Genomic DNA, 25,716 nt, shown 5'->3' with positions numbered 1-25,716 from the left:
CGTCCTGTTCGTCAACGAGGCCGACGCGCCGTCTTCGACTGATCGCCCTCAAGGGTGAGGTCGGCCGTCCTCTAAGCCGGACACTTCTCGAAGGGAGTCCATCGAAGAGCTTTTTGGAGGTACACTGTACATTTTGTCTTGCAAAAATGTGGCGTGGAGAACTACTGGTTCTCGGTACAGCGGAAATTGAAAGCCTTTTCGAAACACGATTTCATTTTCTTATTTACATGCCTGTTTGACAAGTCGACATTAACGTGGTCAAAGTGGTGTCTAGCTGGTTTTGGGCATGCTGATGTTAAGCATATGTGGAAGGAAGCTATGTGCATGTGGAAGCTTGTGTATGTGTGTGGGTATGCAGGAAGGGGGGGGGGGGGGTCAGCAGCACTAAGCTGCTGGTCCTGTCGCTTGCGTAGGGACGCCACTGCATTGACAATGCAACAGTGCCATATCTAATTAGCGTGCATTTTCTGAGCATGGAGTCGGTATGTGTGTATGCCTAGCACAAGTTTGGCTATGTCTGTACTCAATCACAATCATGTTTTATATTGTTGCACTAAATACTGATCATACTTTTGCATCTGCAGCTGTCGCCACTGCAATTTCTGTGCTTTTAGTTTATTAAACATGTAGTTCACAGCTGTTATCTCTTGCAGAGTACAAGCCCCTGTATGTTGGTGGCAAGTGCCCAAAAGAAGAACCGCCATCCTATGTTCTGCACCATTTCCCCGACATAAACTGTGTAATGAATTCAGCTTTGTTAAGTGAGGAGCAAGGGCGAATTGAACGAGACGTGCAAGACGTCCTAGAAGACTTTATTTCAAAGGCAGCACTCCATGCTGACGTATTATCTGTAGAAGAGGTGTTGATCTGGGAGTGTAGTCTACCTCACTATACAGCATGACAGTGTGCCTCACTCACTGCAATTGAGCAGCAATTTATTGCCACAAAAGTGGCATGTACAGGCTCCCAGGCAACCGTGACAGCAGCTGAAACTATAATGCAGGGAAAATGCCCCCGGTTTGTAACAAAGCACTGCACATTTCTGAAATTTCGCATGTTTTCCTTTTCTTACCTTTTCTGCTGCATGAGAACATGTAGTGCACTATACTCTTTCTTGGTGCATGCATGGATGCATGCTTTCAGAATGTGCTCTACGTTTTATTACTGGCCATGAAATTTAACTGATCCTTTTCGTGTTGCAGTTGGCACAAAGAAAGGTCGGTAAGGATATCAAGCTCCATCGCACACCGCATCCTGACTAGGCAAAAGGCCTTCGAGTCCCTGGCCGAGCAGCTGCAGAACTCCAAAACACCACTTGTTCCGGCGCTGATGTATGGTAGGCACCCAATTTTTTTTATAAATGACTTGATGGACTTGACATGTAATAGAAATTAATAAATTTTGGTTTAAAGCAGCAGCCCTGAGCCAGTGATGGCACTAAGCACTGTAATCCACTGTAATATACCGCTTTACATCACTTAGGAACACCTCAATCATGCAACTGAACAAATGTTTACATATGCACTACTAAAGATTGGTCTTTGCTTGAATACTACTGCAGCGTGGATCAGGTTATCAGTGGCAGTAAAATTTGTAGCTCTGTATTCCGTTAAGTGCATGAGTGAGGAACAGTTCCTCTAGAAATGCACATTTTAACAAGGGAACATACAGCAAGGATTATGACAGCCGTAGATACTTGTGCAGGCATTTGAACTTGAATGCCATGTGCCTATACATACACCCTGTGAGCCTGTAAGCATCTAGGCAACCAACATATTGGTGTCTGTTGTGTTCACACAGGGAGACGTAGGCTTCAAGAAATTGTTCTATTTTCCGTGGTGCATACTGGCAGCATGAAAGCAACAATTGATGATAGTGCAGTACACAAACAGCAATATATATACACCAAGATACAGTCATACATAGAACATCATGGTGACATTCATTAGCCAGGTCATTGTCCTGAATACCAGCTAAGGAGGCATACAATGTCACATTTCTCTGCTGGTGGGGCCGATTTGCCAGTGCACCACAAGGCATGTGGCTGCTGTAGTGAATTAAAAGAAATGTTCATTACTCGGTGTGCTAAGGAAAAGAAGCAACTAGAGGTTGAAGTGGCAGCAATGCTTGGGTTGGGGCTTGGATGTCCGTGTTAGCATGCCATCGTTTCACTGACAGAAAAATAAAGTCTTGAGAAGCAGATATGGCCCTTGGGCATGCGCAATATACAGTTTTTGCTAATTATTTTTCTTGTATATCTGACGCTGGCTTTGCATGTAATGTTTTATTACCATGTTCGCAAGAGTGATTATGGCTGGCCTTGTGCGTGCACTGTACTCCACTGGGTTTTCATCAAATGTTGAGTTGTAAGCCAATGCTTGTGTATCATGTAGTATTACTTCAGTCCTGTCTGTATAATTGTATTTCACCTGGAATGAAAAGTAGCTGTGGTGTACTGGTAGGGCACTTGTTTCAGAGTTTTGCTAGTGTGTAGATGTGCTCAGTAGACGACAAAAGAAAGAATGAGATGCGCACAGCTGGCGTGTTACCCGTGTCTCGTCATCTCTTCTGTAATGTCTGGTAAGCACATGAACATGCACGATTGCAATTCTCAACTCGCCCAACTAGCTGTGTTGACCTGCTTGGCAGTCATGAGGTTCTTTGTTCGAGGCAACGAAAATTCATGAACCTTTTCTTCCTTTTCACTTCTGACACTTCCAAGTTTGATGTTACCAGGGGCCATGATTTAAAAGGGATACACTCATAACTGCTTAGCACACTAAAAATGTTCAACACTGCTACTGACAAGTGATTTATGGAAGGATTTCAGAGCAAAATCCATGATATCATTAATGAGCATGAGGCTCTCTAAGTATTGCTACATTGAACTCGTTCACATAGCATCTGCATTTTTTTTCTACTTTTCTGAAGGTACTGCTATGGAACCAACAGCAAGGGCAACATTCGAGAAAAAAATTGGTGCCAAAGTAACCCAGGTTTGTAACTACGTTCATCATCATCATCAGCCTACTTTATGTCCACAGCAGGCCGAAAGCCCCTCCCTGCGATCTCCAATTACCTCTGTCCTGCGCCAACAGATTCCAACTAGCACCCGCAAATTTCCAAATTTCGTCGCACCACCTAGTCTTCTGCCGTCCTCTACTGCGCTTCCCTTCTCTTGGGACCTATTCTGTCACCCTAATGGTCCAACGGTTATCTAATCTGCGCATTACATGACCTGCCCAGCGCCATTTTTTTCTCTTAATGTCTATTAGAATATTGTCTATACCTATTTCCTCTCTGATCTAAACCAATCTCTTTCTGTCTCTTAAAGTTATGCCTAGCATTCTTCATTGCATCGCTCTTTGCGCGGTGCTTAACTTGTTCTCAAGCTTCTTTGTCAGTCTCCATGTCTCTGCCCCATATGTCAGCACCGGTAAAATGTGCTGATTGTATACTTTTCTTTTCAGTGATAACAGTAAGCTCCCAGTCAGGAGCTCATGATGTCTGCTGTATGCGATCCAACCCATTTTTATTCTGTGTATTTCCTTCTCATGGTTAGGGTTCCCTGTCAGGAGCTCATGATGTCTGCTGTATGCGATCCAACCCATTTTTATTCTGTGTATTTCCTTCTCATGGTTAGGGTTCCCTGTGATTAGTTGACCTAGGTAAACGTACTCCTTCACAGACTGTAGAGGCTGACTGGCGAACCTGAACTCTTGTTCCCTTGCTCGGCTGCGTATCTACAATTGCTCGTAGGTATAGCGGGGCGTGGCACTTGCGCAGATGACGGATGTTTGCGCGCATGTGCGAGTAAGAGTGGTTGCAAGAGAGGAAATGTGGGGACTTTTGCTCCTTGAAAATGCGACTCTGCCTAGGCACTGCGGGGGAGTTTCTTAGCGCGTGTTCTGTTTGTCCCTAGGCATGCCGGCAGAAGCTGCGGGGTGTGGTAGTGCTGAACTTAGTGTCGCAATTGGTGGCTGGATGTAATTATTTATTCAATCGTCTTTTGTACTAATTGAAACAACGTGCCATTATTTCGCATTATTGGCTGCACCTCCAGGACACCAAAGCGGCAACGAGGACATCAAAGCTGGAACCCAGACTGGTCTGTGGGTTGGGGCTCGCCGAGTTATCCATGGGCCACCCTGCTTCCAGCTTTGATCCCCCCGCTACCCCTTGGGTGCCCTGGAGACCTGCGCCTCCTGCTTTATTGTAACCTCAGGTGCTCTCCTGAGGCCTCCGTTTGCCAGTTACATGTGCCCTCCTGGAGCAGTGCTTGTAAAAAATGCAATCTATCGTCCCGACGAAAAAACACCATGACTTATACAACACCAGTCAGAACCTTTCCCCTTCAGACACAGCGATCACCAAATGGGGCGTCCGTGTCCACTGCCTCACCGTGCCAGCAGCCAGCAGCGGAGCGTAAACAAACTGGACCGCACTTCTTAATGCCGGCATGCCTAGGGGACAAACGCATACAACACACGCTAAGAAACCTCCTCCGTAGTGGCTAGGCAGACTCACATATTCAAGAAGCAAAGGCCCCCAGATTTTCTCTCGCACCTGCTCATACTCGCGCCTGCGCAGAAACGTCCAGCACCACTGCAACCACTAGCAATTGTAATAACGCTGTCCAGCTATTCATCATTATCGTTGTCTTCTACGTATTAACGTTAAACCCCACTCTTACACTCTCTCTTTTACGGTCCTTCCAGTTTTCTGGGCCCCTTGCAGTCGATAGACACTTCATATTGAGAGCCGCCATTTTTCCAAGCATTATGTCTCCTCCATCTTTGATTAAATAGACTGTTATTTCATCTCCTGCCACTTTTCCCCATTTCATGTCTTGCAAGGCCCTTCTGACCTCACCTCTAGATATAGGAGGAGTTTCTGTATACTGTTCAGTATTGTTTCGAATAGAGTACTCCCGAGGCTTTTGGGTACTGTACAGGTCAGTACAGAATTCTTACGCTGCTATTATTATACCTTCAAGATTGCTGATATTACCCTGCTTATCTTTCAGTGCATACATCTTGGTCTGTGCTATGCCAAGTTTCTTTGTCACTGATTTCAGGCTGCGTCCACTTTTTACGGCTTCTTCACTCTTTCTCACGTTATAATTTCAAATATCACTTATTTTCGTTTTGTTGATCCGTTTTGACAGTTCCACGAATTCTATCTGATCTTTTGAGTTGGACACTTTCATTCTTTGTCGTTTCTTTATTCGGTCCTTTGTTACTTGGGAGAACTTGCCTATTGGTTACCTTGGTTGTTTGCCTCCCACTACAATTCCTGCCTCTGACGCCAGCTTCGTTACGGTTTCATTCATTGCCTCTATGTCATCATCATCATCTCTGTTCTAAGGCAGCATATTTGTTTGCAAGTACCAGCCTAAACTTGTCTGCTTTTACCCTTCCTGCCTCTAAGTTGACCTGTTTTTTTCTTGAGCGATTGTACTCTTTTTTCTGTTCAAACTGAGGTGAATCCTAGCCCCCACTAACCTATGATTATTGCACTTCACCCTACCTATCACATCTACATTCTGCAGTATGCTGGGATCGGCAGAAAGTATGAAATCCATTTCATTTCTTGTTTCACCATTAGGGCTTTTCCAGGTCCACTTTATGTTGCTACGTTTCCTGAAAAAGGTGTTCATTATTCTCAGCTTATTGCTTTCGGCGAAGTCTACCAGCATCTCTCCTCTAGCGTTTCTAGAATCGACGCCGTAGTCGCCAATTGCCTGCTCACCTGCCTGCTTTTCCCCCAGTTTTGCATTGAAGTCACCCATTACTACTGTATACCGAATCTGCACTTTTCTCATCGCTAATTCAACATCTTCATAAAACTGATCTACTTCCTCATCGTCGTCGCTGGATGCTGGAGTGTAGGCTTATGCTGCCTTTAATCTATACCTCCACTGCTACGACTACTGCTACCCTCTTCATTAAAACTTCTTTCTGGATGAGTTGGTGCATACTTGACGTAAAAATTGTAACAGTGCCAATGCATGCATCCACTAAGTAACAAGCGCTTGTGTCTCGTCCATTGTGGATGCATGTGTTGGCACTGTTACAATTTTTATGTCAAGTGTGCTACCCTCTCGTTAATGCTGTAGAATTCGTCAGTGTTGCCCGCTATGTCCTTGTGGATTAGGAATCCTACCCCGTATTGCTTCTTATCAGGGAGACCTTTATAGCAGAGGACATGGCCGGTATTTAGCAATGTATAAGCCTCAACAGCTCTTCTAATTTTGCTAAGGTCAATAATATCCCAAATAACGTCTGATAGTTCCTCAAAGAGTTTTGCTAAGCTAGCCTCACTCGACAGAGTTCGGCTGTTAAAGGTTGACAGGGTCGGTTTCCATTCTCGGCCTGTTCGTATCCAGAGATTCTTAGCACCCTCTGCTGCAATACAGGTCTGACCGCCTCCTTGGTCAGTAGCTCCGCAGCTGTTGGGGACTGAGGTCTATCAATTGTAGATATCATCAGGGAGGTTGTGGCCGAATACTGCACCAGGGAGGCCAATTGCTGTTCTGGTGGTAACTACGTTGTCACATAATGCATTTTAATATTGTACAACTAACTAATCTATCAGTTTACTAATACAGACATCAAGTTGTTTTTTGTAGTGCTTTTATAGGAACTCCTAAGCGAGCTCATAATGGATAAGGGCAAGTTTGAATTTCATCCACAAGAGCACGTTACTCAGCAAGCTGAAAGAATATACACTGCAAGAGTGGGTAATTAGTAGAGCTTGGCAGTGTTGCCCTTGTCTCTCTATCCCCCTCTCCACTATGCATTACTGGAATAAAAGTAAAACCGATCATTTTTCCCCTTAGCACATTTATAGATCAGCGTAATGCATTTTCATCGAAGTGCTTGTACACTGAGGCTGGCTCACACATACTGAAACTGTCACAGCCACTGCTGCACACACGGTGGTTGCTACTGATATTTGAAAGCATGACTGTTGGACAAAACATATTGAATATGGTGTTCGTGCATGTTGTACATATTATTTGCTAACTTTACAAAATATGCTTTGCAGGTTGGCGTTGTGATTCACCCCTGTCAGCCATGGCTTTGTGCAAGTCCCGATGGCCTTTTCCAAACAACCAGTGGTGTCGTTTTGCTTGAAATCAAGTGCCCCTACAGTCGTAAAGATGACATAATCATAGATCATGCTCTGTGCGAAAGCTACGTTAGCTATGTGACATATCATGATGGAATGCTTCAGTTGCCTCGCAGCCACCCATATTATTCACAGGTTCAGGTTGCCATGTATGTCACTAACACTACAGAATGTTTCTTTTTTGTTTATACAAGCAAGCAAGATATTACTATAGTTGTTGACAGAGATGAAGACTTCCTTGCTCGAAACATTCCTCGGTTGGAGGCGTTTTATTATTCGTACTACATTAAGCAGCTCCTGCGTTAGACCAGATTCCTGCTTGCAGGAAGTAAGTTTGCTCTTAAAGGTACATACAGCTGCTCAGCACATGAAATCAGATAACCCTGCTTATGGAATGATTCCCTATCATAGTGGCTAAAACAAGCCATGTTTCTCTCATTAAATTTGGAAATTTACTTTTTTAACCTATCAATAAAAGTCGCGAAAAATGACCTTTCGCGCACTACATGGCACACACATGAAGCTGCATAAGAGCTCTGCCACGTGACCTTCTACTAGTGTACGCGGTTACTGGTCTTTTTATTAGTACTGAAATGCAGTATACTTCCTATTACGTGTTTTTCCTGACTTACAGTGTGCAGATTTACTGATTACAGTGTGCAGAGTTGGCCCACTTGTGGCATAGTTGATGTCATATTGTATCTCATAGGGGGGACCACAGAACTTGGGTTACTTGCATGCAAATTCGCGTGTGTACAAAAGCATCTATGTGTACCATTATGCATGCCTTTTTTACCTTGTAGTACTCACAGATTAAAGTGCCTGTGGTTTTCAGGCAGGTAAAGCACAAATAAAAAACAGACAACGGAAAGAATGACAAAATACATTGTTATTGCCATACATGCCTTACCAAAACGTGTTACTGTCTCGACCTTCCACTGTACCAGCTAGCTTGGATACAGACCCTAGGTCTGTGTAATATAAAGGCTGATTTGTAAATTATGCAGCACTTATTAACAGCTCAATTACCTACAGTATGTTAGTATCAAGGTTTCACTTCCAGTGAGTGACAAAGTGTTTTTCGATTTCTGTGCCAATTTAAAATTATAATAGCTACTTAAAACATGTACAGCATCCTTGTTTCTATCAATATAAATCATCGTCTTTTCCTTTGCACCATTTCATGACGCATTTTTTGCACTTGTTGGCCCTTTAAGGAAGTTGCTAGAGTGTTAAACACTGTTGAGCTACCTGATGGCAAAAGCTGGTTTTAGTCTGAAATCTTCCTCTGAAATTGCCTGGCTTTCAGGAACTTGCAAGTGAACAGCAATGCTTTATTACCACCAATTTCTTTGCGTATTGTCGCTTTATAACTGCAACATGAAAGACTGCATCAAAAAGATCCCGAACGTCTGCCATGGCTTTTACATGTCCATTCTGTCACTGAAGGAGTTGCAGTGATTCTTTCAGTTGTATCTGTAAGCTTGCACTGTATTTCCTTATTGAGAGCCTCTGCTGTTGCACAGTTGAGGCTAGTTCACAGTTGCAGTGTTTAAGCCATTTTTGATGCCTGTAGTGAATGTAGCCTTGAGGCACTGTCGACCTGATCACGTCTCCTTTAATTTTAATTGATGTCTCCCATGTTTTTGTGTGTGTTTGTATGGTGGTTGAGAGCCACACCATAGCTTCTTAGATATGTTTGCAAATTTGTTCAGCCTAGTGCTGTCCCCTTGCTTTACAATTTCTCATCCAAGTTTATAATTTCAGAGTCGCAGATAAAGCTGCTAGCTTTCCTGGTGACCTGGGCACTACTATGTTAGCTGGCTAAAATATCACTGCTATGAGCAGTTTCTTCAGTGTCATACTGCGCTTAATGTTCTAAAAATAAAGCATAGTAATTTATTTCTGTATGGTGCTTGCCTGCAAAACAGCAGTATTGTGTTTGCAAGCTAGGCACATAAGTCTACACATGTTTACACGAATGGATTGGTCCGCTTTTTATTATCGCCAAAAATGATGAAAAACATACATGACCGAAATGTTTTTCAAAATCTCTGTGGGGAAGTTGGCCTTTAAATATTACAATTTTGTAAAAGGTGGTAGCAGTGCTTATGCCAAAAATATGTTTGATACTCTGTGCTTGTGTATCACAGTGAAAATAAAGCACCTTACTTTGTTAATAAAAAATAAAGCACCCGCCTAGTTGCAGAGCGCCCGCCTCGGCTGCGGGAGGCTGTGGGTTCGATTCCCACCGCCGCCGGGCACCCACTGGTTTCTCTTAAATTGGGTACAAGCGTTCCCCGGCCTGGCGTTCGGCTTTCTTCAGGGGTCAAACGCTTGGGAAAGGAGCCTGCGCCCTGAATTCCCGTCGAAACTTGGACTTAGACTTTGCAGATTTGCCAAAATGCAGCACATATGAAAAATTTCACTCATGGCAGGAATCAAACTGACAGGAATACGGTGCTCCAAAATTCCATGAGTTTTTATGCGCTGTATCAGTCTCTCTACATGCACGCGCACTTGAGCAACATTGTATGTTTCTTGCAGTTCTGCAGGTGAGAAAGGCTGGTTGTCAGTTGAGAATGGTGGCATAATCAGTACGGCACTTTTACCTGCTACACCTGCTAGTATTCCAGGAAAACCCTTATCAGCAAGAATAACATCATGCTGACCAATTATTTCAAGGAATCCTGATTCCAGCACGATTTATGTGTCTGAGCAACGCCCACCATAGGATTTGGACTTGAATACAATGAGGCCAGAGGGGGCAATCGCAACTAAAAATTTCAATGTAAAGCCACTTTTGTACGTGGAGTAGAGGACATGTTGTTGCCTCACCTCTGATGGTGTTTCTGTGCGCACTTCAGTGCAATCGACAATGAGTGTGCAGTCAGGATAATTGACCTTAAAACACTCTGGACGTGTATCCCGTATCACTTGCATATGTGGCTTATATATCCACTTTCTTGTAGCACCCGCAAGCGTGCCCAGAACTGCATGAAACGTTCGTGCTGCTGTTGTTTCATGAATGCCAAAAATTACTGCAATTGCACTAAAAGGCACTCCGTGCTTCATTTTGAATAGAAATATTAAAAGTTTGTTCGGAAGGCTGACATCAGTACCCTTATCTCTCGTGTGAGGCAGGAGACTTAACAGGAGCGAGAAAACATTGTCTGAAACGCCACAGAGATCTCTCACTGCACCGGGTGTTAAGGAAACTGTGTCGAATCCCTCCAAAAAGCAAACCCTAGAGTCTGGTCCTGCAGCACGGTGCGATAGGCATGGCAAATTTCCTGCTGGTGTTATGAAGCATGGTGTGGCTGATTCTTCTTTCTGGCACACCTTTTGCACTGTAAGGTCTAATGCCTCAATGTGCTCCTCTTCAAGATTGCATTCAACCTGAAAGTCGCAAATGAGAGAGAATATGAATCGAGCTCCAGCAAACGGTGAACGTACCAGCTCCAGGCTACTGTGTCCATTTGGCGGTTCAAGGCATGACTGCTGCTGATACAAGCCTCCAGCCAAACTGTGAATGTCATTGTCCTATATAAATGGAAAAAGTCAATTAACTGCTGCTGATTGGAGCCTCCAACCAAACTGTGAGTGTCCTTGTCCTGTGTAAACGGAAAAAATAAATTTTTCTATGATTTCTGAACCAAAATGCAACATTGTTTTCCACTTGCCCTCCTTTCACTTTGTTGTGATGGCTCCTGGCAATTCGTAGGTGATTTCGCACGTGCTCGAGCTCGCTCTGCCCATCTGGTAAGAAAAAAAAAACATAGAATCGGTGCACTTGTATGTACGGTTTTTAAAGACATCCCCCACTGCATCAACGCGACATTAATGTGATAGGTTGATGAAGAAGACATTTAAGATTAGTCGAAAGGCGACTCTTGGACTTTGAAAGCTAACTAACAGCTCGTCAGCCGCTACAGTCTTTGTATCGTTGAAACCAATAAACTATAAAATGGAGTTAGGTGTCGCGATAGCCCGGAAACAAAACCGTCGGCTGCATACAATTAAGCGACTGGGGTATGCGAACGTACCAAGCAGCGGTGGTGTATTGAGATGTCGAAGCGTACATGGAGGCTTTTACTATAAATCAACAGTTTGCATCGTTTCTACTGCAATGCAGAAATAGCCCAAGAAATAATGAAGGCGGCCGCGATCGTTCGTGGCCAGGGCGACGTCCGATCGTCCGCGTTATCAACGGGATCAGCCGGCCTTGAACGGTGGATGACGACTGGCATAAAACGAACAGTTTGGCCTTTATGGTTGTCAAATACCTGCTCACTGGCACAGTAGCCGAACACAGCGCAAATTTCCAACCGCCTGACGGGCCCTTACGCGCGCGTCGTGCAAGTTCCGCTCCTCGGCAACAAGTTGACGGTGCGGCTTTCTCGAGGCGCGATCGCTCGATGCCTAATTTAACACAACCCACAACGATGACACGTCGTTTTGCTTTAAAAAACCTCACCGGTGGTAACGCTCTGTTGGTGCCGAAGGGTCGCATGGAACCGTGCAGCGGTATGCTGAAGGAAAAATTGTTGGCACGTAGGCGGGATGGTGCATGCAATTACTCTTTGCATTGCCGAAGAAGTGCCGGCTGCATATTCTGGTGTTCGCATTCGGCTGCCATGGCTTGCCGTCAGGCCTGTCGAACAAATTAAGCATATAAGTTCAAGCGTAGTCCCACCTGTTTAAGTGTCACGCTTCAAAATTCAACACACTCACCCAGCACGTCGAACAGCTTGTATCCAACGTTGCCGCCGCTCTAACTCGTACGGCTTTGAAGGGAATGTGTAAAAAGACACGCTGCTATCATAGCCTTCTTGGTTGTGGCACTTAAAAACACAGCAATACCGCCGGCCTCGAAGTTTCTTTTTCCGCGTTTCACCTATGGTTTCACTTTCACGCACCGCGGTGTCGTTGACGTTTGCTGCCATTTCTATTTGTTTGTATTACTGAAAACTTCCGGCCGCGTCCAAGAGGGTGGCGCTGCATGTTCGTCGAAACTCCAGCGCTGGTTCCCCATAGACGAGGCAACCTAAAGTTAGCCCGCGCGGCACCAGCGCCGAATGCTCCCCTAGCGGACCGATGGAAGTTTCGAGGGTCGTCGCTGCGCTGGCGCGCGCCCGTGTTCTGTACGGCGGGAGCGCTCGTGCGCGTGGTTTTTGCGATGCCGAGTGCGACCTCATCAACCAGGAAAGGTGGCACGCAATACTGATGTGTTGTTGATTGCCACAGCAGCCTCGAAAACACGAAAGGTCCTACGCCGCCCGTGAAGTTCTACAGATTTCCTGGGAAGTGGTACGAGGAGGACAGACAAGCATGTATAACTGCAGTGCGCGGCCGAGTCAAGTAAGTCTCATACTTTCGCATTCGCGTGTAATATCTTGAAAGCGGAATAGTCATATGCCTGTTTTTAGTGCACGGCCGTTTGTTTAGTCGTGTCGCGTTGATGAATTGTGGTGGCATCCGCCGTTTGTTAGCGGTGAATGCATGCGTGTTGCGCCGCTAAGCTCTACGACGCGTGCTCGATTCCCAGCCACGGCGGCCGCATTTCGAGAGGGGCAAAATGCAAGAACACCCTTGTTACCGTGTGCTTTGATTTTTGTGCACGTCAAAGAACCCCCAGAGGTTAAAATTATTCCTGAGACTCCCCATTACAGCGGGCCTCATAATGATTTCGTGGTTTTGGCATGGTTTTGGCACTTAGAACCCCCGAATTTATTTGAATGCACTGTGCCTTCCCTCGCGATCGGCATGGACGAGCTCAAGATAATTATTTCCCTTTTCCAAACGCTGCAACTTAAATTACTAGTTGTGCAGGTAATGAAAGGGGCCGCGCGCTACTTTTGTGTGGTAGCAGACCGTATTCAATGCAAGCCGCGGTCATCACGTGCGTCGGGAAGCGGCAGATCGGAAAGCAGCCGCTCGAGAAGTGCGCGTTATGTTTGTTGTTTGCCCATGCTTTCTAAGTATCTAAGTCTGCAAGTATCATAACTTGTAGGGGTACCACTCTTGTAGAATAATATATGCACACAATCACAGGAACGTTACCTTTGCAAACATATTATTCCGAGTAATTTAATCCCCACAACAAATAGGCACACATACGGTTTCATTTATATGCTATGCAGATGGAAGCGGCGCCAAACAGACCAATGGCAATCACAACAGTCTTCTCAGCTCAGCACCACCGGGACATGTGCTTTCGTACTGCAGCGACGCAGCTCTTGAGCAGCAGCAAGACACGTGTGAAACAGACTCCAGAACATGCCTCTGTGAAGTGACGGAACCGTCAAGAAGCAGCCCAATGGATCTGCAGTGATCGAGTAGTATGACAACAGAAGTTCCTGCTGCCAGTGTGACTTATGTTGTAATTGAAATAAAAGTGGCAAAATTTCTGAACATGGTGCGTACCTCTAACTCGACGTCGTCTACGATCTTGTCGGACACCTGTGACACGCACTTGGCTTTCACTCTCACATCACCGTCCACAATTTGTTCAACGCCGTACACGTTCGGAAGCAGACGCTCCCCTATCGTGAGGTTGCCGCCACGAAAAACAGCTGTCGGCGTCGGCTATCTTCTTCAAACCGCACGGCACTCTTTGCATCGCTGTTGCGCAAGCAGGCGATCTGCCGCCGTCGAAAACGGAGCGCCGTGAGAACGAGCAGCGAAGAAAAGCGCGGACGGCACAACGTAAACGAAGCGGAGACTACGCCACGACGCGACCGCGCTGCTTGTCGTTTCCACACTGGGGCGCTGTCAGGAGAGGCGCAGTAGCGCCGCCTGGCCATGGTTTTCTCGTCTATTGAGCATAGCCTGTTCTTGGACTGCTGTGTTTTGTTTGCTTGGTAAACCACACACATCAACTTTAAATGAGCTCCTACACTTTCTGAATGTCGTCCTTCTTTGACAAAGTACACTACCTGCAGTAACAGTTAGCAATGACCAGTGGTAATTGCACATTGAACTAGTGAAAAAGGTTAACTGATGTTAACAAATCTACTAAGAACTCATAGAGGAAAGGTGGCACTTCAACGAAGTGCCAATAACTTTGTCAAAATACTCGTGCTTGTCCAGGGAATTGGTGGTAACCGTTTGCACAACTTAAATCCCTCCTCCAAATAAGTTCCTAAGTAACATTGCTGTTTTGTGCTATTTCTGTTTTCTTTCCTATGTTTTATATTTTGCAATTGTGCCTCTTGTACGGATATTTTTTGTGTTATGTTGCCTCTCCTGCTTGGACCACATGGTATGCAGTATGATGTAAATAAAAAATAAAAATAAAAGGGAACTAAGTGTTAGCACAAATAAGCTTTGGATCTGGTATACATATCTTTGGGATGTATACACATCTTATGGATAAAGCCCAATTTCCTTAAGTACAGACAGAGTGCGTAGTCATACAGAGGCAGCCGATATGTCAGGCTCCACTGATGAGGCAGTACTGAAGCAGTAGAAGCTCTAGTTACCACAGTGGAGCATTAGAAGATGCTGACATGGTTATTACTCGCCATGCATACTCGTTTCCATGGGAAACTGCAGCTGACATGATATCCACAGTAAGACATACCCGCAAATGTAGCTTTTTTTTGTCACACACACAAAGTTTACCGAGGAAATGCAATCACTTTTGACGAGTAGAAGAAAAAAAGAAAGCAATGCATAACAAACTGTCTTTTACAGGTAATTTCTGTGTTACAGTAATATTATATGTGAGACAACATGGTTCACATTGAGGCTGAGAAGCAGCAGAGATAACAGTAAAATCCAAGAGAAAAAGCACTGCACAGGCGGTCAATATGAACTATAATTTTTATTACTGCAAAGGAACGGAAGACAAAACTAAAACATATGAACAAAATGCGATTGAGTTCACACTTTTCAGATAATGGCACATTGAAATACCCAAAACATCACATTGTAGGCACGTTTTCCATGCACAGGTTTTTTTCTTAGACAACAGCTTATGTAGCACATTAGCCGCTCCTCCGCAGTCGCCCAACGCCTGCATTTCTCGATGTGAAAATTAGCCAGTGTTGACCCACCAACACTGGCTGGTTTTGTGATCGTGAGAGCACTCTCAGTAATACGTAATTGATAATTTTGAGTAATAAATGGTAAATACTGCAAGCTCAAAAAGACAAAAAAATTATTTCATCTTTGCATTGTGCGTAGTTGCATCTGCTGCACATGGCCTCCGAGATGGCAGTGGTATGCTGCGTAGCGTAGTCTACCGCGGCCACCACGAGGTGCCACAAAGAGCGCTTTTACTGCCACGACACTAAACTTTTGGCTTGGCCTTTGCCCTCTTGGCTTCTGCACTGTGTAGCTTCCAGTTCACTAGTGGGGAAGAGACTAAAAGCTGGGAATCGGTGCGATAACATCACTTATAGTTAAGGATTTTAAAAGCTTTTGCGGCATGAGACTTGTGAGGCAACGGCCTTTCATAGTGAGGCCATTCTATGATTAGTTAAAAAAGTGTTTCAGGACCCATTTAAGACATCTCAGTGACTTGTTTCACCAAGCAACCTTTTGTCAGGTCAGGTGTCTGTGGGGTTCTGGCCTGTTCGGATAAACTGTGTTACGCTTAAAAGTGTTCTTACCAGATGCTTTCAGGATCAAGTGCTCTAAATGTTATGGAATTTGCCTAAGTGCTGTGAACTGCAAGTTGAAGGGACAATTCGTGGTTCGGCAACCCTGTACATGCCCTTTGTAAAAATAGACATTCACGTATTGGAGCTTGAGGCATTTGCCACATTTTGATGCCACCTTCAGAGAGGAACGAAGTCATTTGTGAGAAAAAAGATGGAGCTTCATTCTAGCAGAGACTAGTGTAAACGATACTCTTTCCAGAGCCCACTAGCGTCAAATACAAAGCAGATTTCTTCAAAAAGACAAAAATTTGGTGAGACACACTTGTGGTTTCTCTATGCATAACTTGGCAAAAGCGATGTGGTGAAAGTTCTGACATTACTTGCTAACTTGTTAACAAGGAAGTTGTATTATAGCATTCCCTTGACATCACAAGACGGTCGCAGATGGGGCAGGCATGCAGGTCGTATTTGCTCTAAAATTACCAAGGCATTTTAGAATGGCTTAAACATCAGAAGCAATGCTCGAACAGAATCTTTTTGAAAAGAACTGCAGAATAGCACCAAAAGTTCAAAGTCAGGAAGCACTGTGTATAACATTAATGCTAATGCTTTTACATAGGGCAAACTAAGGCAGGGATAATATCAAACTATTTCTTCTGTTTTTATTCCAAATGCACCATTAGCCCCCCTTGATAGGTGAAAATTGCTCGGTCACTGCTTATATGGGCAGCCGCAGCGCCCACATAGACGGGGCTTGAGCCAATTTCACCTATTATGGAGGGCCAATGGCGGAGTTCAAATTAAAACAGATTGGAATAGTTTTACATTATCCCAGCTCTGGTGATGTTTAACTGAGTCCTTGGGCGAGCATGCGTGCATCCTTCCAAGCTGTCTATCTAGCAATCCAGGTACAATTTTCCACTTCTGTAGTGGCTGGCATGACCGATGTATTATCATCAATGAAAAATGATAAGTGGATGCGGCTGTTGCTGCTAAGGAAGGCTCCATGCACATTTTGGTAGTTTCATATAAAAAAAAAACTTTGTTCCTCGAGCCAGAATAAGGCGGTCCTCATCATTAGAATAGCGACACATACTGCATAGCTTGATGGCAAGAGTTGTTTCACATGTACCACACATGCTGAAATTTTAACTAATAGCAACACAATTCATGTAGAAAAGCTGACACTTTTCACTGTGGATACGCAGGCACTGATGTCTGCTCAGTGAGCACGTCCAATGACTGTTGGGCAGTGCTCGTTGTGACGCCCATTATGCAGCGCGCCCAGAGCCTGGAGTCATCACAAAACATTGTGTTCGTGGACTGAACATCATCATGTCATGCAGATGGTAGCACGGCCACTGTGCTGCTCACGGCCACGAAAGCAGGAGCAGTGCCTGTAGCTGTGCTTGTGCACAGTTCCCAAACAAGGGAGGGGTACCGTGCTGCTTTTCAGCTGCTGAAGGACGGGCACCCATCATGCTTCGGCAACAAAGAGGTACAACTTGTATATTGCAATTAAAACATCTTGTAAAAGAGTCTGCACCAGTGCTGCCGAAGGACCAAATGGAATTTTTATAATCCTAGAATTTAATAACAATTATTTTAATAATACCAATATTTTTATAAAATGGCTTGCCAGTTTTATAAAACAGGAAGTTACTAGTATATTATGGTTGCCAGGAAACACATATCCATGCTTTTCCCAAAACAGCCACAAGCACTTTGATTTTTCAGTTACATTGACTGACTACTGCACAATATGGAAATATACCCCCCATCAACAGCTCCATAGCTAGTAGCTAGAACTGGGGCTGTTAGCAAAATCGTCACTGGTAACAATCATATAAACAATGATTGCATAAGGGGAGGTAAAACATTTTCTTGGGTGAATTCTTTCATAATTGAGAAGGAAAAACAATAGCACGAAAGAAGCAAGGATGAGACGAGTACACAGGACTGATGCTTAATTCCAATTAAGGTTTACCGAAGAAATATGATAACTGTAAGTACAGCACGCGACCAGCATGGGAGTATCACATTCATGATAAAGAGCCACATGTCAAAGAGTCACTCTTGCTCCCAAAACAACCACATCGTAGCCATACATCATAACAGAACCGTGGGGGCCACTATAACACAGGGGATAACAGACAGTAAAGATTATTGCACAATATGACTCTAGACTCTAAAAAAGATATGGTAAGGGAGGTTGAAGCACATGCTCTGACCCACCAATTAATAAAAACCTAGAAGACAAGACTGAAACGCAAATGCTACACTGGTAAGCAAGACCTGTAAGGAATACATAAAAGAAAACAAAAAAAGAACCTAAGATACTTGACTAAGAAACTTTATAAAGCTTAAACTATAAAAACACTAATCATGCTTAACGAGGCGCTGCATCAGGAAACAGGGACACTATACATATCCTTCCAGAAAGGCGACTTCTTTGTCATTAGGTGCTAAAGGCATGTTAATGCACTTATCACCCGACTTCAAAATATGAAATGCCTCAACAATTTCCAGCGCATACAAAAATTTTCACTCACACATTTCGAAAGCCCTCACGAGATAGAACAGAGAGGGAAATTGTTGAGGCATTTCATGTTCCGAAGTCAGGTGACAAGTGCATTAGCATGCCTTCTTTAGCACTAATTAACAAAGAGGTCACCTTCCTGGGAGCGTATGTATAGTGTCCCTGTTCCTGTTTAGTGACAACACCTCATTCTTTAAACATTGTTATTTTTTGTTGTAGTTCAAGCTTTATAGAAGTTTCTTAGTCAAGTATCCTAGGTTATTTTTTTCTTTCATTTTTTTTGTATGTATTCCTTACAGGTCTTGCTTACCAGCACAGCATTTACTTTTCAGTCTTGTTTTTAAAGGTCGTTATCAGTTGGTGGGTCAGAGAATGTGCTTCAACCTATCTTCACATATTCTTAAGAGTGAAGCTGTTCAATAATCTATTGTCTGTAAACACCTCTGGTATATTGGGCCGCACGGTTCTGTCATGGTGCATGGCTGCAATGTGGTTGTTTTGGGGAGTGAGGGTGTTCTTGGTGACTCCTTGATATGTCGATGTTTTGTCATGAATGTGATACCCTATGCTTGTCTCGTGCTGTACTTACAGATATCACAATGCTTCAGTAAACCTCAGTTGGAATTAAGCGCCAGTCCTGTGTACTCGTCTTGTCCGTGTTTCCTTCACGCGACTGTTTTTCCTCCTCACTAACATAGGCAGGCATTTCAAAAATCACATGCCACCGAGAGTATAGAATGATAAGAACTTCAACAAATATTATGATATATGTAGGTATAGAAAAATAGGTGAATGAATAATCCAAGCACTGCAAGCAAGCACATTAACATAGGGAAAACCAAGTCTTGTGCCAGAAACAGTGCTCTCAATGAGAGTTAACAAAAAGGCACATAAACCTTCATAACATTTGGGTAAAAAATATATATTGACACGTGTACTTATCTTTATCGGGCGACCAGGTTTGGCCGCCTTACAAATGTTATCGTGCAGCGCAGGACGCGCCTGCATGTAAAAGAAGTTTCTGGAAAGTTATCGATGCTTCTATCCGCTGTTTGTTGTCGCCGAACTTTGTGTTATCTGGTTTCATCGCTTGACACGAATGGTGTAGAACTTTGTAGAAGGCATGCGGGTCCCAACGATTAATCTGGAACATTCGACGACTGCTGTATAAAAGCCGACGCGCTTGACCCGCTGATCAGATTTTTCGACGATCGCCGACTGTGTTCGCCGCTATCGTTGTGCTATAAGTGTAGCCTGTTTTGTGGGCACAGGTTCGCCCAATAAAAGTTAGTTTTGTTGTTCACAGTATTGCTACTGTGTTATTCAACGTCACCACCACGTGACATCTGGTGGAGGTGCTTTACGTTCATGTACAGGACGCCCCCGACAAGCCGTAATTCAAGCCCGGACCGCAAAGACAACACCAGCGCCGTCCCGGAACATCGAGCAAGCCGCCGGCTACAGCAGCTGCCCCCGGAACACGGAATTCTACCAGAGACTACCGAGAAGAGCGTCAGAGAAGTTCGTCCAGAGACGACCAAGAATACAGCCCCAGTGGCAGCCGGAGCAGCCCCAATAGTTCTGCAGCAGCCCAGGGAGCCACCGACATTCCGCGGTTCCACATTTGAGGACCCGGAAAGCTGGCTGGAGACGTATGAGAGGGTCGCTAAGTTTAACAGTTGGGACAGCGACGACAAGCTGCGGCATGTCTATTTCGCATTGGAAGACGCCGCCAGGACGTGGTTCGAGAATCGGGAAGCCACTTTAACGACGTGGGACCTGTTCCGAAGCGGCTTCTTGCAAACGTTTACAAGCGTCGTGCGAAAAGAGCGAGCCCAAGCTCTACTAGAAACCAGAGTGCAGCTGCCAAACGAGACGATCGAGATCTTCACGGAGGAGATGGCCCGTCTTTTCCGGCACGCCGACCCGGAAATGTCGGAGGAGAAAAAAGTTCGCTTCCTGATGCGGGGCGTCAAGCAAGAACTTTTCGCCGGACTTATTCGTAACCCACCGAAGACTGTGGCTGAGTTTTCTGCAGAGGCATCGATGATCGAGAAAACTCTGGAGATGCGCACCCGGCAATATAACCGCCAGGGGCACACGCCGCAGTATGCCATCCAAGGACTGGGTTCGGACGACCTTCAAGAGACCATCAGGGCCATTGTGCGCGAAGAACTGCGCAAGGTCCTGCCTTCGTCGCAGCCTCAAGTAGCTTCCATCACTGACATCGTGAAAGATGAGATTCAGCGATCGCTTGGGGTTCCTGAGGTGCAACCTCAATTACCGCAGCCCCAGCCAGAAGCGATGACCTACGCCGCCGTCGCACGCCGTCAAGGTCCCCCTCCGCGACCACGCCAGGGCCCTGCAACGACGCAATTCCGTCGTCCGCCGCCGCCGCCGCCAGCACGCCCACCCGTCGCCCAGCGCACCTACGCGAGGAAGACGGACATTTGGCGAGCACCCGACCACCGCCCGCTCTGCTATCACTGCGGAGAAGCCGGACATGTGTACCGCCGATGCCCATACCGCAACTTGGGATTGAGAGGGTTCGCCGTGAATGCGCCGCGTCCACAGCTTGGCGAGCGCCCACGTGACATCGCCGACTACCTCGCCGCCACTCAGTGGAGCGCTCGACGACCGTCCCGTTCGCCATCACCAGGCCGCTACCTGTCGCCGCAGCGCCGACCATACACTGGCCCTGCCCGGGGCCGCTCAGCGATCCCATATCCGGAAAACTAAAAGCAGCAACCGATGGAGGTGCGGTTGCTGTTCGTCGAACTGACGAAGATCCTCCGCCGCCGACGAAGACTACGAAGAAACGATCTCGACGACATAACAACGACACGCCGGCGTCCAGACGAAGTCAGGAAGGCAAGACTACACAGACGAACGACGACTTGACGACGCGACGTTCCAACTTCAGTTCAACACGACGCAGCCGTGATCCGACGCCACGACCTAACTGCAATGCCAGACAAAGAACCACCGATCTCGACGTGCTTCTCGACGGCCACGCAGTCACTGCCTTAGTCGACACAGGGGCCGATTACTCCGTAATGAGTGGACACATCGCCGCCCAGTTGAAGAAGGTTAAGACTGCATGGGAGGGCCCCCAAATTCGGACCGCTGGAGGACACCTCATTACGCCGACTGGAATCTGCACGGCAAGAATTACCGTTCACGACCGGACTTACCCTGACACCTTCGTTGTCCTCCAACAGTGTTCACGAGACGTCATTCTCGGCATGGACTTCCTGAATCAACATGGCGCAGTCATCGACCTGAAGTCGAAATCGATAACGCTGTCACAGGATCAAGCGATACCACCGGAGAGCTGTCGTAGTCACCACGCCTTGAGTGTGCTTGAAGATCAAGTGAGCATCCCGCAGCGCTCCAGCATTATTGTTTCCGTCGGCACTGAAACACCCGCTGACGTAGGCGTCATCGAGGGCTACCAACACCTACTGCTCGACCGTGAAATTTGCGTCGCAAGAGGGATCGCTCGACTCCACAGAGGGCAAGTGGAAGTTATGCTAACCAACTTCAGCCAAGAGTTCAAGCACATCAACAAGGGCACGACGATCGCGTACATCGAGGAAATTTTGGAAACCAGTAATGCGTTTGTCCTCTCGGATTCCGCAGCATCTACCCCGACGACGACGGTTCCCGAACCAGACTACGACATTAATCCAAGTCTCCCCGTGATTAAGCAACAGCAGCTCAGAAGTCTTCTGCGACGATACAAAAGCTGCTTTTCGACGTCGTCGAGGATTCGACAAACACCAGTCGCCAAGCATCGCATAATCACCGAGGGGTGCGCTCGACCACTCCGCCAGAGCCCTTACCGAGTTTCGACGCGAGAACGTGAAGCTATTAGGCAACAAGTCGACGAAATGCTGCGCGACGACATCATCCAGCCGTCGAAAAGCCCGTGGGCCTCTCCTGTAGTCCTGGTAAAGAAAAAGGACGGAACCCTACGCTTCTGCGTCGATTATCGTCGACTGAACAAGATCACGAAGAAGGATGTGTACCCCCTTCCACGGATAGACGACGCATTGGATCGGCTCTACAACGCTAAATACTTCTCGTCGATGGACCTTAAGTCTGGCTACTGGCAAATAGAAGTCGACGAGAGAGAACAAACTGCACGTGATAAAGCCACAGTTAGGTTCTTGGCCCTCCTTAACAAAATCACGGCGAACAGATGTCCTATTCTGTCGCCTCAGAATAGGACACACATTTGGTACACACAACTTCTTACTCACTGAAAATGATCCTCCAACCTGCGGTAGATGCGGGGAGAGGCTGACCGTCCTCCATGTCCTCCTGGAGTGTCGGAAAGCCGAATCTGACAGAAAGAAACATTTTCCGTTAGCATACCGGCAGCATATTCCCCTTCATCCTGTAATGTTACTCGGCCCAGAACCGCTCTTCGACACTAACGCAGTCCTAAGTTATCTGAAAGATGTGTTGCATGTTGTTAGCTCAACATGTTCGTAGCGTCTCCTCTCTTCAGAGGATGGCGCTGCGATAGTTCTTTCGTGTAGCACGTGCCTCTAGGCCCTTGTGTTTCAAGGGCTCTGGCGAGTGCTCCAGGCATTTTTACCATCTCATATATTTTCTATTCTGCACCATTCTTTCACGATGGATTTTAATGTTCGTAGTATTCGTCATCTGTCATCGCCATAATTTTATAACAAGTTAATTTTACGCAATTTACAGCGAATATTTTTAGGCCACTTTACAGCCAAGTTACATGTTCCATAATACATCGTCAACATTACCACTTGTCATGGCGCTCTTTGGCCAAACCTGGCCCTTGCGCCACAAAAAACCACACATCATCATCATCATCATCAGATCGCGAAAAGACTGCCTTCATCACGCCAGACGGCCTCTACGAGTTCAAGGTCATGCCATTCGGACTTTGCTCGGCGCCTGCAACGTTTCAGCGCGTCATGGACACGGTGTTAGCCGGACTGAAGTGGCAGACGTGCCTTGTTTACCTGGATGACGTCGTTGTCTTCGCCGGAAACTTCGACGATCACCTTAGGCGGCTTGCGACAGTGTTAGAAGCCATCAAGTCATCAGGACTCACTCTGAAGCCGGAAAAGTGCCGTTTCGCTTACGGTGAGCTTTTGTTCCTAGGCCACGTGATCAGCAAATCAGGAGTACACCCCGACCCACAGAAGACAGCTGCCATCGCAATGTTCCCGCGGCCAACCGACAAAAAAATTGGAGGACGCTTAAGCTTCGCCTTCAAGAGTGGAACGCGACAGCATTCCCGTCGACCCGCCAAAGGGTGTAAGACAATGAGCTACAGGGCAGCCATCACTTACGAGGCGCCCCGCATCGGACGCGGTGAGCGTCGAGCCATATGGTCGAGCAACGCGGCGTTCGGCGCAGCAACGAAACGTGCGCCTGAGCAAGCGGAACGAACCAAAGAACTCGGTATCTCGGAGGGGGAAATGATGCGCGCCAGCCAAACGTCGTGATCGGCACGGGCAGAGAGATAGACAGATAGTGATCTAAAGAAAGGAAGGACGCTTGATTCTGCAGAGAGAGAGAGAGAGAGGGAGCAAGGCGAAGCGTTGTCAGGGGAGAGAGTCCGAGCCGCGACAGCTCCAATGCGCGCGTGGCGCGCCATCTGTCGGGGCAGCGCCGTACATGGAGAGGAGGGGGTCTTCTGTGTTTGCCGCAAGATGGCTCTGCGTGTGCGGAAAGCGCAGAAGAAACGCAGCGAAACACACTTCGCTACTCGTGTAATTGCGACTTCTGTAAGTTACATGTTCATAATTACCGATGTACACCGCAGTATAACTTTCCACGGCTCGTTTCGAAGGCAACACCGCATTCACTAGAGGCGCGTTTGTACCTCTTGGAAGCATCGAACTCGTGGCTGAGTGGTAGCGTCTCCGTCTCACACTCCGGAGACCCTGGTTCGATTCCCACCCAGCCCATCTTGGAAGTTGCTTTTTATTTATGAAGTGCCTGCCGTGATTTATCGCTCACGGTCAACGCCGCGGACGCCGACACCGACGACACCGGCTTTTCTGCGACACGAGCTCCTTAACGCTATCGCGTTAAAAGGCAGTGCGCAGATTCCTTGGCATGTGTGCCTACTATAGGCGCTTTGTCAAGGACTTTTCACGCATCGCGGAGCCGCTAACACATCTAACCAAATGTGATGTCGCGTTCAAGTGGGAAACGCCGCAGGCCAAGGCGTTTCAAGAACTCAAACGACGCATGCAGTAGCCGCCGGTACTTGCACACTTCGACGAGGACGCCGATACCGAAATCCACACTGACGCCAGTAGCCTAGGCCTCGGTGCCGTCCTAGTCCAGAGGAAAGAAGGACTTGAAAGGGTGATATCGTATGCTAGCTGGTCGCTGTCAAAAGCGGAAAGCAACTATTCTACGACTGAAAAGGAATGCCTCGCCATCATTTGGGCTACAGCTAAATTCCGCCCTTACCTCTATGGCAGGCCATTCAAAGTCGTCAGTGACCATCACGCATTGTGTTGGCTAGCTAACTTAAAGGACCCTTCAGGACGTCTGGCACGGTGGAGCCTCAGACTGCAAGAATATGACGTCACGGTAGTATACGAGTCCGGAAGAAAACACTCCGACGCCGACTGCTTATCGCGCGCTCCCATCGATCCCCCGCCGCAAGACGACGAGGACGACGACGCCTGGCGGTCGTCCTCGTCGTAGAGCCTTTGTAGTACCAACCTGGCGACCGTGTTTGGGTCTGGACGCCGATACGCCGACGAGGACTCAGTGAGAAACTACTCCGACGCTATTTCGGACCCTACAAGGTCATCCGACGTATTGGCGCTCTGGACTATGAGGTCGTGCCAGACGGCATTTGACATTCACAGCGGCGCCGCGCACGATCTGAAGTGGTGCACGTGGTGCGCCTTAAACCCTTTTACGGACGCTGACGAACTTCGCCATTTTTGTTCTTTTCTTTGCTACGAGTGCTTTTGTTTATTACATTCGTTTCTTTGCAGCATCGGGTCGATGCTTTTTAAGAGGGGGGTAATGACACGTGTACTTGTCTTTATCGGGCGACCAGGTTTGGCCGCCTTACAAATGTTATCGTGCAGCGCAAGACGCGCCTGCATGTAAAAGAAGTTTCTGGAAAGTTATCGATGCTTCTATCCGCTGTTTGTTGTCGCCGAACTTTGTGTTATCTGATTTCATCGCTTGACACGAATGGTGTAGAACTTTGTAGAAGGCATGCGGGTCCCAACGATTAATCTGGAACATTCGATGACTGCTGTATAAAAGCCGACGCGCTTGACCCGCTGATCAGATTTTTCGACGATCGCCGACTGTGTTCGCCGCTATCGTTGTGCTATAAGTGTAGCCTGTTTTGTGGGCACAGGTTCGCCCAATAAAAGTTAGTTTTGTTGTTCACAGTATTGCTAC

The 25,716-nt window shown here is 46.6% G+C and overlaps 1 long non-coding RNA gene and 1 pseudogene across 1 annotated transcript; one reads left to right on the top strand and one right to left on the bottom strand.

The window, feature by feature from the left end:
• The first annotated feature begins 59 nt into the window (after positions 1-59).
• Positions 60-7,591, top strand: LOC139059408 (uncharacterized). The gene is made up of 4 exons (XR_011514142.1): positions 60-119; positions 1,203-1,336; positions 2,932-2,996; positions 7,051-7,591. It is a non-coding gene; the product is annotated as an uncharacterized lncRNA (long non-coding RNA).
• A 1,673-nt stretch (positions 7,592-9,264) lies between these two features.
• On the bottom strand, positions 9,265-11,218 carry LOC135909862 (uncharacterized; annotated as a pseudogene).
• Between the last annotated feature and the right edge of the window lie 14,498 nt (positions 11,219-25,716).

This window comes from Dermacentor albipictus, chromosome 1 (assembly GCF_038994185.2).
Source record: "Dermacentor albipictus isolate Rhodes 1998 colony chromosome 1, USDA_Dalb.pri_finalv2, whole genome shotgun sequence".
Taxonomy (NCBI): Eukaryota; Metazoa; Arthropoda; class Arachnida; order Ixodida; family Ixodidae; genus Dermacentor; species Dermacentor albipictus.
Note: the sequence above shows the minus strand (reverse complement) of the source record. Positions and strands in the feature narration are given on the sequence as shown.